The 13,897-nt window shown below is 39.7% G+C and overlaps 1 protein-coding gene across 3 annotated transcripts in view; it reads right to left on the bottom strand.

Annotated features, from left to right (window-relative positions):
- Window positions 1-3,249: 3,249 nt before the first annotated feature.
- INTS6L (integrator complex subunit 6 like) overlaps window positions 3,250-13,897 on the bottom strand; it is an 86,168-nt gene continuing 75,520 nt past the window's right edge. The window contains exons 19-22 of one of the 3 annotated variants that reach the window (XR_005386453.1): window positions 6,835-7,163; window positions 4,396-4,760; window positions 3,962-4,051; window positions 3,250-3,561 (exon numbers count right to left, since the gene is read on the bottom strand). The gene's annotated coding sequence lies outside the window, so the exon portion shown is untranslated. Of the gene's footprint in view, window positions 3,562-3,961; window positions 4,052-4,395; window positions 7,164-13,897 lie in introns of all 3 variants that reach the window. The other 2 variants (XR_005386454.1, XR_005386452.1) reach the window with 2 other exon arrangements.

The raw sequence follows: 13,897 nt of genomic DNA, 5'->3' as shown, positions 1-13,897 counted from the left end.
TAATGTATTCCTCATTGTTCTGCTATTAGGAGAGCTCTGTCAAGTAACCTGTAAATATCCTAGTTTTGAGGGGGGCCTAGGACATGAGAAAGTCCTCTGCTCCTGCACCTATGGACTCCAGGGGAGTTTCTTATGAACAGGTAGCTGGAGAACATAAGCAAATACCCTCAGCCCTGGATGACTGGTGTTCCTTCACAGTAGGTGGGCAACACTGTATTTTTTATATTGCTACACAACAAATCTTCACAAGTGGAGCAGCTTAAAACACCATACATTATTGCCTCACAGTTCTGCATATGGAAAGACCCAGAAGACTCATCTAGCATCTCTGCTGAATGACTCAAAAGCAAAAGTGAAGGCATCAGCTAGGTTCGTGTTTATCTAGAAGCTCTAGAATCATCCACTTCAATTCATTCAGGCTGTTAGCAGATCTAACTCCTGAAAGGTGAAGAAGGAGGTCCCCATTTCCTTGAGTTGAGAGGCACTGTACAATCCTACAACTACCCCATGCCTTCTCAGGAGTGCTGCTCTATCCTCATAGTAGTCATTTCATGTTGCATGCTTCTTGTGCTTTGAGTTTCTTTGACATCTCTTCCATTCCTTGATAAGGGAAAGCTTTGAAAGGACCCCCTGAGTAGATCAGACCCACCAACATTCTCTCTGTATCTCAGTGTCAACTGGCCTGGGATCTTAATTACATCAGCAAAATCCCACCAGCACAGTACTCGTACATGGTACTCATGCGTTTGATACAAGAGATGAGAATAGGGAAGGACATGATTAGAACTTTGCTGTCTTAGTCTGTTCAGGCTGCTATAACAAAGTATCTTAGACTGGATGGCTTCAACCACAAAAATCTATTTCTCAGTCTTCTGGAGGCTTGGAAGTTCAAGATTAAGGTATTGTCAGGTTCAGTGTCAGGTGAGGGCTCATTTCCTGGCTTGCAGATGGCTGCCACCATGGTCTGAACGTTTGTGTTCCCCACCCCCAAATTCATGTATTGAAATCCTAATCCCCAGTGTGACAGGACTTTGAGGCAGGGGCCTGTCTTGCTGGGCTCAGTGGCTAGGAGGGACCGTCCTTGGTTGATGCTTGGAGCCAGGCAGGGATTCAAGGAGAGGGAAGGGATGGCTACTCCTCTCTACATCGATATCATGTACTTTGATATGGAGCCTTTGGCAGATCTACATGAATAGGATTTTTGCCCTTCTAAAAGAGGCTCCAGGGGTGTGTGTTCGCCTCAGTTGGGTTGAGCATCTAACTCTTGATTTCAACTCAGGTCATGATTTCTAGGTCATGGGATCAAGTCCTGCCTGGGGCTCCCTGCTCAGTGGGGAGTCTGCTTCTCTCCCTCTGCCCCTCACCCCACTTATAGTCTCTCTCTCTCTCTCAAATAAATAAATAAATAAATAAATAAATAAATAAACAAACAAATAAATCTTAAAAAAAAAAAAGGCTCCAGAGAGTTCCCTCATCCCTTCAGCCATGTGAGGACACAGTGAGAAGACAGCTGTTTATGAACCAGGAAGCAAGTACTCACCACACACTGAATCTGCCGTAGCTTCAGTCATGGACTTTCTGGCCTCTAGAATGGTGAGAAATACATCTCTGTCGTTTTCAAGTCACCCAGTCTATGGTGTTTTGCTACAGCTGCTCTAATAGACTAAGACAGCTGCCTTCTCACTGTGTTCTTACATCATGGAGGGAGAGAGTAAGCTCTCTGGTTTCTTCTTTTAAGGACATTAACCCCATCATGAGGGCTCCACCCTCATAACCTCATCTAAACATAATTACCTCCCTAGAACCCATTTCTAAATACCATCACATTGGGGGTTAGGGCTTCAACATATGAATTGTTGTGGCGGGGAGACAAAACATTTAGTCCATAACACTTGCCTACCACACAGGCCAAACGTGGACAGCTGTTGCACTGCAGTCCCTCCTGGCACAGCCCTGAAGGACACTGGTAAAGGGTAAGCCTCCTAGAGGGAATATCTGAGCTGAAGTACAAATATATGGTCCTGCACAGGCTGTGTTCATGTCATTGGCTGAATGGTCAGGCACTTTGAGGATATGTGATTGAAAATTTGTGATGAGGAGGCCTGGGGAGGACGTATATGGATATACCATCTTGATAGCCCTATGATGTGAAGACAAGTGTGTCACGTGGATGATCACTAAGAATATCCTTACCAATGCAAAAGTTAAATAATCTGGGCAGCCCGGGTGGCTCAGCGGTTTAACACTGCCTTCAGCCCAGGGCCTGATCCTGGAGTCCCAGGATCGAGTCCCACATCAGGCTCCCTGCATGGAGCCTGCTTCTCCCTCTGCCTGTGTCTCTGCCCCTCTCATTCTGTCTCTTATGAATGAATAAATAAATAAAATCCTTAAAACAGTTGAATAATCTAATGAATAAAGTATCTATTATTTAGATATCAATCAACCTCATCCTACAGCATTTGTATTATCCCTAGTGAGTTCAAGCACAGAGAGAGTCACCAAGGTGGCAGGGACAAAGATTATACTAGACGGCAAAACTTCTAAGAAGCAGTATCTGCTGTATATCAGCATTCAACATAATTTGTTTTTTCTCCTACAGTCAGGATTTACAGGTCTTGAAATCAAGGAGTGGAAATGGAAAAGCTTTCTGTTAGTTTATCCCTAAATTCTTTCCACCTCTATTACTATAGGCTTTGCTGAACCAGAGGTATTCATCCCAGAGGGGTACATCAACTAAGCTTTCACTGAAAAACACACCGGTGATACCAAGTGAGATGGAATTGGAACTGTCAGCTAGCCATTTTGGCCCCTTCAGCCCTCTCAATCCAGAGGTGAAGAAGGCAGTCCCATGCTGGCTGGCAATCAAAGGGCATTTGGGTTCCTGCTATGCTACACAAGGAGCTAAGGGAGGATACACCCAGTACATCTGGAAAGCTTTTTACTACTCTCACATTCTGTGCTTTGAGTTTGTGGAAAATGGCAACAGTTCATTTAAGGCAGGATATCTAATGGCCCAGATGCTTCAGCAATGAAATCTTGAGTCACTCTACCAGGCAAAGCACCATGACTAGCTGAAGTTCTGTCTCAGGACAAAGGAGTAAGAAGTGGACAATGCAAGGAAGCAGTTATAAATTCCAGCTACACCACATGACCTGCTACAGAAACCGGGACTGAAATATCATTCAGTTTGGTGCGTTAATAACATCCCCCTCCTCAGGTAAGACAACAAAAAAATAAAGAAACAACAAATTACTTTCATAGGAAACTCTTAGGGCTATATATAGCCCATCTTTTACTGACAAAGAACCATAAAACTAAAAGGCTCCACTGCCTTTTTGCTTATCCTTTTCTTGACTATAATTTTCTTGACTACATTTTAGGAGGGCTTAAGAAGTATCTCATTGCAGCATACAGCATAGAAAATTCATCCTTGCTTCTCAGTGGTCTTTACAAGAACACAATTATTTACTTTTCTGATCATTAACTTTCTTGAGATGGTGGCAGGATTCTATTTTTTCTAGGACCTTCTCAAGTTGCTGAATTAAGACTCCTCTTTTAAACCTGAAAGTAAAGACAAATATAAATAACTAGAAGGTATCTAAAGCATCTATGATGTGTAAGAGATAGTAGTGAATACAAGATAGAGCTTAAAATGGGAATAGAAAATGCATCCTCTTCGAAAAATACCAATAATGTCAATTGAGGGCCTGTGCCCACTCCAGAGTATGGTGAGCATGGACATTCATTAGGCTTGGAAGAATGGATTAGACTAGGATAATATCAATCAAAAAGCCTAAGGGAAATAGCATGAACTATGACTGTGGGCCAGGATTTGAGGAAAATAAGCCAGGAATTTTTTGTGACCCTCTTCCAGCATTGGGCATAACTGTAGTTTAAAAAAATTTTTTTTGGAGAGTTCTTTGAAAAAAAGGAAAGTGAAGAGTTCTTTTTTTACACCTACCTTTCAGCTTCCTTGATGGTATATTCAACAAACTGTTTCTTGACTGCAAGAGATCCTTGCACTTCTTCAAAGTGAAAACTCTTTCATATTCTGAAAATAGTTTTTAAAATTCAATATTTTTTTAAGACATGAAGATGGTATAGAACTCAATCTTAGTGCATCCACTCTGTCAGTAATTATTCCTCATGGGCTAAAGAGTTACATAGTATTTGTGTTTACTAAGGAAACTATTGTAAACACTAACCAAGCAAAAAGTACAATTTTAAGAGATGTATTAGGAATTTTGAGACCAATTCAAGAGAAATCACCCTAAATTATGTAAAAACCCAACTTGGCCAAAGGATGAGTTCAAGAGGTGGGTTGAATCTATTCTAAATCATAGATTGAGAGATACTTCCCATGGTTTTAGTAATAGCATTTCTTTCACTACTTACTTCGACCAAACTTCCGAACTTCCTTCATTAACTGATATTTTATATCATCATTAATTTTATTGCCATAGCAGTTCTTATATGCAATTTATTTGGCACAGATCCTGGTGAAGACCTTGTTGGACCTTTGGGGTCACCTGTAGAGACACTGTGGCTTTTGGTTCCTCCTCCAAGTGAATTACTACCAGGTTTATGAATCAGGTCATCTTTAATGAAGTCGTCACAGGGAGAACCCATTTGGTTGGGTGGAATACCAGCTCCTGACATATTCATCACCTCTGGTGCAGCAGGTTTTGGCAAGAAACCCTCAGGTGGGTTCGGATTATTTTCCATCTTCCTGTTATGGATATCGTGAGTGACAATAGCACCTGGAAACCAAATTAAGAGATTGAGCTGTGAGGTAGGTGCATTTTGTCACCCCCACAGGGACATCTCTGTGCTCTGAAGTTCTGAGAAAATTATTTATTTCAAAATCAGGAGTAGGTATCAAGGGGAAAAGTCAGATCCCACAAATAGGGCTCTATAACGATCATACAATAAATCCCTTTTTCTCTCTTGGCACCATGAATACATACAGAAATGTACTTGGATAGTACATCTAATAAACAAACATTCACAGAGCCCTGGCACTCATGATTTAATGTCTCCCCTGATACTCTCTACAAGGTGAAAAGCTGAACATATCACTTGAAGTCAGGATGCCTGATATTGGCACTCCATCATCAAAAATCCCAGTCAGTATATGATCCTCCTCATTTGTCTTTTGTCTCAGAAAGGTAATTTCCTTTCATTCCAAGTCTGATACCTGTGCTTCATATTCCCAGCCTCCTCTGGGGTCAGACACTGAGCCAACCCCAGGGGATTAGCAGTGAAGGAGACAGACATAAACGATCCCTACCCTTATGGAACTTACATCCTCATGGGGAAGTCAGATGGTATGTGTAAAATGGACAAAGGAAATAACCAGTTTGACTTTGTGTCAGGGAGGAAGTAAGCAGGTATGTGACAGAGAGCAGGATGGGAAGCCTCCATGAGTCCCTGGTAGGGCAGAGCCCTCCAAGGAGGTTACCCCTGGGCAAAGCCAAGAGCAGGAGACAGAGCCACCCTGGCACACACAGAGGAGGAGTTCCAGCAGCATGAGGGCCATGCAGTGCCCCTAGGATGGGACGATCCAGAGCCAGGGATCAAAGGGCAGAAACAGAGACAGCAAGGAGGATATGAAGAAGACATGTGATAGCAGGAGAGGCTGGTAGGACCACATCTTGCAAGGTGTGTAGACCAGCATCCGGAGCTCAGACTCTATCCTGAGTGCACAGAGGGCAGGGGGTGATGATGGCTTCCGGGATGGACTTGGCATGATCTGGTTTCTGTGTGGACATGGTCCCTCTGGCTGAAGGGTGGCGAATGGGTTAGACAGGGGCAATAAAGGGAAGCTGGAAAATCAGTTAAGAATCTACTATAGTAGCTTGGGGAAAGATGATGGCAGTCGAGGGATGGGGACAAATGGGCACTACAGGAATTCTACTGGGTGTCAAGTTGCCTGGATTTGCTAAGGGATGGATGTGAGAGAAGAATAGATTAACAAGAGGAATCATTAGTGAATTTAAATGTTTTGGCCTGAACTCCCGGGGAAATAATAGTACAGGAGTGTGCATAGTGTTAGGCCACTGCTCTCAAGAGTCATAAGTGTGGTCTCCTGATTCTGGGTGAGTGACCTCAGGATGGTAGATTGATGTAGGCCATGGTTGAGACTTTTTACAATATGGATTTCTACAAATATAAATATTGGGGCTTCTAGACCCTTCACTGGCTACCATACCTGTGGACAGCAGGTTGTTACACCTTTATGAAAGTTACACCAATGGGGGGGTGCTATTACCTGAGATAGAGAAGGCTGAAAGTAGAGCATTTTTGGAGAGGGGGAGAGTCAGAAGTTCATGTACAACCAGATACATTTTAGATATATAATAGAAACTGGAGATGACATGTAAACAGTTGTATTTGAGACTGAAGTTCAGGAGCAAATTGTGTAAAGGTGCAAAGGTGAGAGTTCTTGTAGTGTGAGTAATACTTAAATTCTAAGACTTCAGGAATCACCTAAGGGGGTAGTGGGTTGAAGAGAGAAGTGCCCAATATCCAGCTTTGAGCCCCTGAAATATAATATGTGGGAAAAAAGAGGGGAAAAATGAGAAAGGGAGAAGGAAAAGGGGTCACTAGTAAGGCGATAAGGAATCCAGGAGAATGTGGTATCTGGGAACCCAAAAAGTTTTCCATGGGCAGGAAGTGAACAAACATATCACATGCTTCTGAGAAATTAATACCAAAGTATAGCAGCTGCTAGTGACCTTGACGCTAACAGCTTCATTGGACTATCATAAGAAGCCAGACTACACTGGATTAGAGCATGAACACAATGTGAAGACAGGCAAAACATGAGCAGACCCATTCTGTTGTCAAGTTCATCATTTTCTTCTGCCTCAGGAACTGCTTGTTCTAACTCTTAAACCACTCCAAATGGTTGGAAGTAACGTAGAGACTTGCCCCACCACTTGCAAACATGCTCGTATTTATCCATCCCTCAAGGGTTATAAACTTCCATTGACATGGTTGAGCCCTAGAGATGGGTTTCCCACTCTCCTTCCTGTTTGCTTAACCATAGTGATGTACTCTATCTTCTCTTAGTTGATGAGCAGCTGCTGGGCTTTCCAGGATGCTTCATTTGCTTTTGATGCCCCATTGCAAACTGAACTCCTTCAGCATTCTTTTGTTTCCTGAAAAACATCGGTGAACATATTTCATTAAAGACAAAATCCAATCATTGGAAAATCACACTCTTCATATACACATACAGCCATGTGTTCATATTATTAATATATGTTTAAATCATTGGCCAAGGATTTATACTCACCCAACCCACACCGTGTTTTCAGAAAATGCAATCCAATTTTAATTTACCCTAAATGAAATAATAAGAAGGTAAAATGCAAGGTCTGTGTCCCAAACCAAACATGGGACAATCATGACAACTACGAATGCCGGAGAAGGAGTGGCTGTCATCAATCAAAATTATAAACCTATGGTTATCTCTTTGGAGAAGTATGCACCATTTTGCTTCACGTTTTGTTAGTGGAGAAAAAAAGCAAATATCTTTTTTGTCCTATTGTGCTTTAAATCTATGAACTAATACTGATTAACACTCCATTAAATGATACATGTAGATGGTAAGAGGTAGAACCAATTGAATATATAAATCTCTCCATCCCAAACCCTATGGAGAATCAAATCTGTCATCCTTGAAGCTGGGTAGGTGTAGAGAATGCTTTTCAGAGGTAGTGGTGGATAAAACATGAAATCAAGGGTATAATTGGTTAGCTAAAAGCTGTTTTCATTAAAGGATAACCCAAGAGATGCTTGCATGGCTCAGCAGTTGAGCGTCTATCTGCTTTTCACTCAGGTTGTGATCTCGGGGTCCTGGCATCTAGTCCTGCATCGGGCTTGCTACAGGAGGCTTGCTTCTCCCTCTGCCTATGAATAAATAAATAAAATCTTTAAAAAAATAAAGTATAAGCCAGGAATACGTCCCTGCACTCCCTGAATACAGTTGTGATAAAAATATTTTCCCAAACCATTTGCATTTCCCATAAAAGAGGAATCCAGAATGGGTGAAAACATTTTCATTGAGCATTTAGTCTCTACCAGATACTGTTCTAAATGCTTTATATTAACTCAGTCTCACACCAAGCTCTGAATTATGTGTGATTACTATTTCTGTTGTTAAAAATGAGGAAACTAAGGCACAGAAAATTAAGAAAAACTCCAACTAACTGAGGAGTTTGGGGTGTGGTGGGACACTCCAAGTCTTGTCCTGTTACAGGATATTGTAGCATGTTCTGTGCCTTTTTTTAAAATTTTTATTTATTTATAATAGTCACAGAGAGAGAGAGAGAGAGAGAGAGGCAGAGACACAGGCAGAGGGAGAAGCAGGCTCCATGCAGCGGGAGCCTGCCATGGGATTCGATCCCGGGTCTCCAGGATCGCGCCCTGGGCCAAAGGCAGGCGCCAAACCGCTGTGCCACCCAGGGATCCCTGTTCTGTGCCTTTATATTGTGTTCTCTTCCATGAGGGCAGATATTATATGCTCTTTGTCTTTGTGCTTCAACGGCCAAGTCAGTATGTCTCTCTCACACACACTACACATAATCCCACACTAAGAGGTCCATAAGGACCATCCAATGATGGCAACATCACCTAGTAATTCAAGTTTCAAGAGGAACACTTAGGCATTTTCTCAGTAGAGCAATAATGACTTGAATAATGGAAGCAGAGGGAGTAGACTCAATACCAAAGGGCTTACTGGCGCATGAGGTGGGAAAGATTATAGACTTTGGGGCCAGAAATATGTGGATTCAAATCCTGACTCTATCTCTTATCAGCTGTGTCATTCAGGAAGAGGCATTTGACCACTGTCAGCCTTGATTTCTTCTTATTAAAGAGCAGATGGGAACACTGGTCTGCAGAACAGTTGTGAGCATTAAAATATAATCATTTAAAACACCAGCTCCTACTCTAATAAATGATAACTATGATTTCTGTCCCATTCGAATCAGGAGGCTTCCACTTTCTGTTCACATAAGAATCCTTGTATCATATTTCAGCTTTTAAATAAATAGAAGTAGAGCACACGACTTACATTCATCCTTTAAAGACAAAAATAATTATACCAAAAATATTACAATTTGAGCAGAAATAGTCATAGTTATCTTACCTTCTTATCATTTTTAAGCAGATAGCTAAAAGTATAAACTCTTTTAGGTTGTCCTGGATCAGTCTCCTGAAATGGAGAAGCTGTTGTCTTTAGATATTTCTCATAATTAACTATTTGTGCGAGCAGAACACTCTGATGGGAAACAGGGAAGTCAGCGGGAAAGAAATTGATGCTATACAGCTCAAATGTATGATCCTCTAGGGAGGACATGGCCAAACACTGTGTTAGCGAAGTGCACCATGGCACCAAATAGAATTTAGAATCTCATTTCCAGGATATCTATCATGGTCTAGAGTCTAGAATAATCTCCCCATATCTAAGTCATTACTCAGTCCACCATCACTACTGTCTATAGGCTAAAACCACTAGGTCCAGAACAACTCCTTTATGTCTCAAGCCAGGTTAGAGAACGGGCTGATCTCCCTTATACCACCATCCCAAATAAAAGACCACACTTGTCCCCATTTGGAAGAGCCTAGGTTCCATGGAATTCTTTTATAGTCCAGATAGTCTTTGAGGACCTTAACTTCTTTGAATAATTTGATTAAACCTACAGATTTTCTTCCTAAGATAGCCCCCATACAAACAAAACTTGGTGTATCATTTCAAGGGTGCATCCAGCCTAAGATCTATTCAATTTAATGGACAGATAACCCCACTTAAAATCATCTAAATTGGGCAAAGAAGCATTATAAACTGACACAAATTATCCTGCATATTATCAGTTCAATTATTTTCATGTGAATAAGGAATTCTCTGCTGAACTCATAACTGGAGGCAGTGTAATATAATATCAGGGTGTGCAATCTCTGGAATCTTCTAGATCTAGATTCTGCCACTTTTCAACTGGCTAAACCTAGGGAAACTACTATAACCATAAAATGAGCATAAAATGCTGTCTACTTCATGGAAATGTTTGTAGCAAAGAGATAAAGCATGAAGAGAGCACTGTAAGTGATAATCAACCCACACCCTTCCCACATGCTTGAGAAAAATAAATGTGAAAAATAAATGTGTGTACATCTGGTTAGATGAAGAGATTCAGTGAAAATGAATATTCTAAATATTAAAGTATTACAAAACAACCCATTCATGCAATAAACATGTGAGCTAGACCTGATATTTTCATAAACAACAAATGTCCTAAACAAAATTTTGTCTGTTTTTAGCAGATCAGTCTCCTTCTAGTTAACTGGTCTGACTACTACACACAATATCATAAACATTCCCAGATTTCAAAACTTACTACAAAGTTACAATAATCAAGACTGTTTGGTACTGGCATAAGGCTTGACATATAGGCCAAAGGAACAAACAAAAGAGTCCATAAATAAGCCCCTAATCAATGGTCAATTGGTTTGACAAGGGTGCCAAGACTATTCAATGGGAAAAGAACAGTCTTTTCAACAAATGTTGCCAGGAGAAGTGGACATCTGCATGCAAAAGAATGAAGTCAAACCCCTTCCTCACATCATATACAAAAATTACTCCAAGTTGGGAGCCTGGATAGCTCAGTTGGTTGAATATCTGCCTTTGGCTTAGATCATGATCCCAGAACTCTGAAATCAGCCAGAGTCAGGCTCACTGCTCATCTGGGCGTCTGCTTTTCCCTCTCCCTCTGCCCCTCCCCGTCCCCCTCACCCTGCTTGTGCTCTCTCTCACACTATCTCTCTCAAATAAATAAATAAATAAATAAATAAATAAATAAATAAATAAATACTATCTTTAAAATAAATTACCCCAAGTGGATCATAAACCTAAATGAAAGCAAATAATAAGTGCCAACTACAAATAGGCTTTATGATCATAAAAGAAAACATCCACAACAGCATTCATTAATGTTTTAATTTATTGTCAAAAATCTAACTTAAAAAATAAAAATAAAGGAGAAAATAAGCACAAAGAAATACAAAGAGAAAGCACAAAGTAACTTGCTAAATACAAGTCCAAATATCTGTAATGAAAATAAATATAAATAAGCTACACTTGCCAGTAAAGGTTGCCAGTAAGGATTTTTTTTTAATTCTAGTTATATGTTTTTTATTTTATTTTTTAAAAGTTTTTATTTATTTATTCATGAGAAATACAGAGAGAGAGAGAGAGGCAGAGACACAGACAGAGGGAGAAGCATGCTTCCCGCATGGAGCCCAATGAAGGACTCAATCCCAGAGCCCAGGGATCACGCCCTAAGCCGAAGACAGACAGTCAACTGCTGAGCCACCCAGGCATCTCTAGTTATGTTCTTTAAAAGAAAAACATTTAAAATATGAGAACACATAATGATTATTTAAAAATTTGTATTTTATACTGAGAAAATATTAACCAAAAGAAAGTTGAGGTAATTATATTAATATCAGATATGAGACTTTTATTTTTATTTTTTTTAGATATAAGAGACTTTTAAAATGCATCCTTACAGTTCAGAGGCCACTATAGAATAACCAGATTTAATTTCACCAGAAATGTTTAACAATTGTCCATCCACTTGCATGAACCTAATAAAACAGCCTCAAAAATATATAAGCAGAACTACTGAAGGAAATTGAAAATGTCATCTTTATTGTGGAAGATTTGTAACACAATTCTTTACATTATTGTTAGTTCAAACAGACAAAAGATGAGTAAATGGGTAAATGTTAACAATGCAATTAACAAGCTTGATTTATGGCCATTTACAGAAACCTGTATCCAATAATCATAGTATAAATTCTTCTCAAGAATATGTACAAAAATGGACCACAGTCTCAACAATGATCAAATACATAGTTTCATGCAGTCCACACTCTCTAAGCAAAACTGAATTAAATGAGAAGTCAAAAGCAACAGGAAAATGTATTTAGAGGTTTTTAAACACTCTTTTAAACCAATACATAGAAATGTATAAGGAAAATATTACATAACAAAACTTTTTGGGTACAGTGAAGGTGGACCTCAAAGCTATAGCCTTCCTTATGTTGTTTTGTGAGAAAAAGGAGCATCTGGTGGCTCAGTCAGTTAAGTGACTAACTTTGGCTCAGGTCATTATTTCAGGGTCCTAGGATCAAGCCCTGTGTCAGACTCCCTGCTGAGCTTGTCCCTCTGCCCTTCCCCATGCTCATACTCTCTCTCTCTCTCTCTCTCTCTCTGAAATAAATAAAATATTTTTTAAAAAGTAAAATAAAAATTAAAAAGGGATAAAAAGCCTCACAATCAGTTATCTGTGTCCAACATTAGAAGTTGGAAGAAGGGTAGAATAAACCCAGAGAAAATAGAAAGAAGGAGCTAGTAAAGACAGAACAGAAATTAGTGAAATAGAAAAAAAAATTGCAATAAAGAAAATCAACAAAGTCCAAAGTTTGTCCTTTGAAAACAACAAAAACAAACTATTAATGAGATTGATGAAGAGAAAGATAATCCACCAATAAGTAATACTAGGAATGAAAAGGGAAACATAACTATGGATTCAGCAAAGATTTTTAAGGGGGGTTGGTAAATACTGTGAACTTTATATTAACTTTGACAACATAGGTGAAATAGACAAATTCACAGAAAAATATAACCACATACTATATGAAAATAAAATCTTTTTTTTTAAGAGAGAAGAGAAAGTACATGCAGGAGGTGGGGAGGAGAGAAAGAGAGAGTCTTAAGCAGGCTCCATGCTCAGCACAGAGCCTGACATGGAGCTTTATCTCATGACCCTAAAATCACAACCTGAGTCAAAATCAAGAGCTGGGCACTTAACTGACTGTACCTCCCAGGCACTCCAAGAATCTTTTGATAAGTCCACTAGATAACAATTTGGGAAAATGAACCTTGATCTTTACATCATTCCACATGCAAAAATTTATTTCAGATGCATGAGAAATCTAGAAGAAAACTTGGGACATCATCTTCATGACTTTGGGGTAGGCATAGATTTTAAACAGGGCACAAAAGCAAATCTAAGATTGATAATTGGACTTCATTAAGAACTTCTTTTCATCAAAAGACACTATTAAGAGAGTGAAAAAGTAAACCAGAGACTCACAAAAGGCTCATATACATCCGATAAAGGAGTTGCAATCAGAACTCTTACAAATAGATAAGAAAAAGGCAACCCCCCAAAATACGGACAAAAGACCTGAGAAGGTACTTCATAAGAATATCCCAGAGTGGCCATTAAACATATAAATAAGTATAAATCATTAATCAGCAGAGGAACATAAATTGAAGCCACAATGAGATGCCATTAAACACCCACGAGAATGGCTACAATTTAAGACAAACTATGACCATATGTTTGCAGGAATTTGATGTAACAATTCTCATGCATTTCTGGAACCAGATACACTTGTTCCGCTGTGCCTCAGTTGGCACTTTATTACAATCATCCATTGTGACAGTTTGACAAACTGTGGTGTTATTGCATGCCATGGATTACTTTTATCCTGTTTACTACTGGCAACAAGCAGAGCACTACTCTCAAACCCAAAAGCACAACCCAGTCAACCCCAAAATCTCAGTCTAATAGTCTACCTCAGGGACCATCCTACCCACAACACCAGCTCTGTTTCCGAGTGCATCAAATCAGTAGAAAGAAACCACAGAGTAATTTGAACAGCAAAAGTTTCACATAAAGAATTATTAACTGTAACAGGCAGGAATAGAGTAACAAGAGATTGGCTGATAAGTAAAGAGAATTCCTATTCTTATTCAGTCCCCAGAATTGAAATAGAGCACCTGCAATGGGCTGAATGTTTGTACCTAGCTCCTAAATTC

The sequence above is a fragment of the Canis lupus genome, chromosome X (genome assembly GCF_011100685.1).
Source record: "Canis lupus familiaris isolate Mischka breed German Shepherd chromosome X, alternate assembly UU_Cfam_GSD_1.0, whole genome shotgun sequence".
Lineage (NCBI taxonomy): Eukaryota > Metazoa > Chordata > Mammalia > Carnivora > Canidae > Canis > Canis lupus.
The sequence above is the reverse complement of the archived record's forward strand: the minus strand, read 5'-3'. Positions and strand labels throughout refer to the sequence as shown.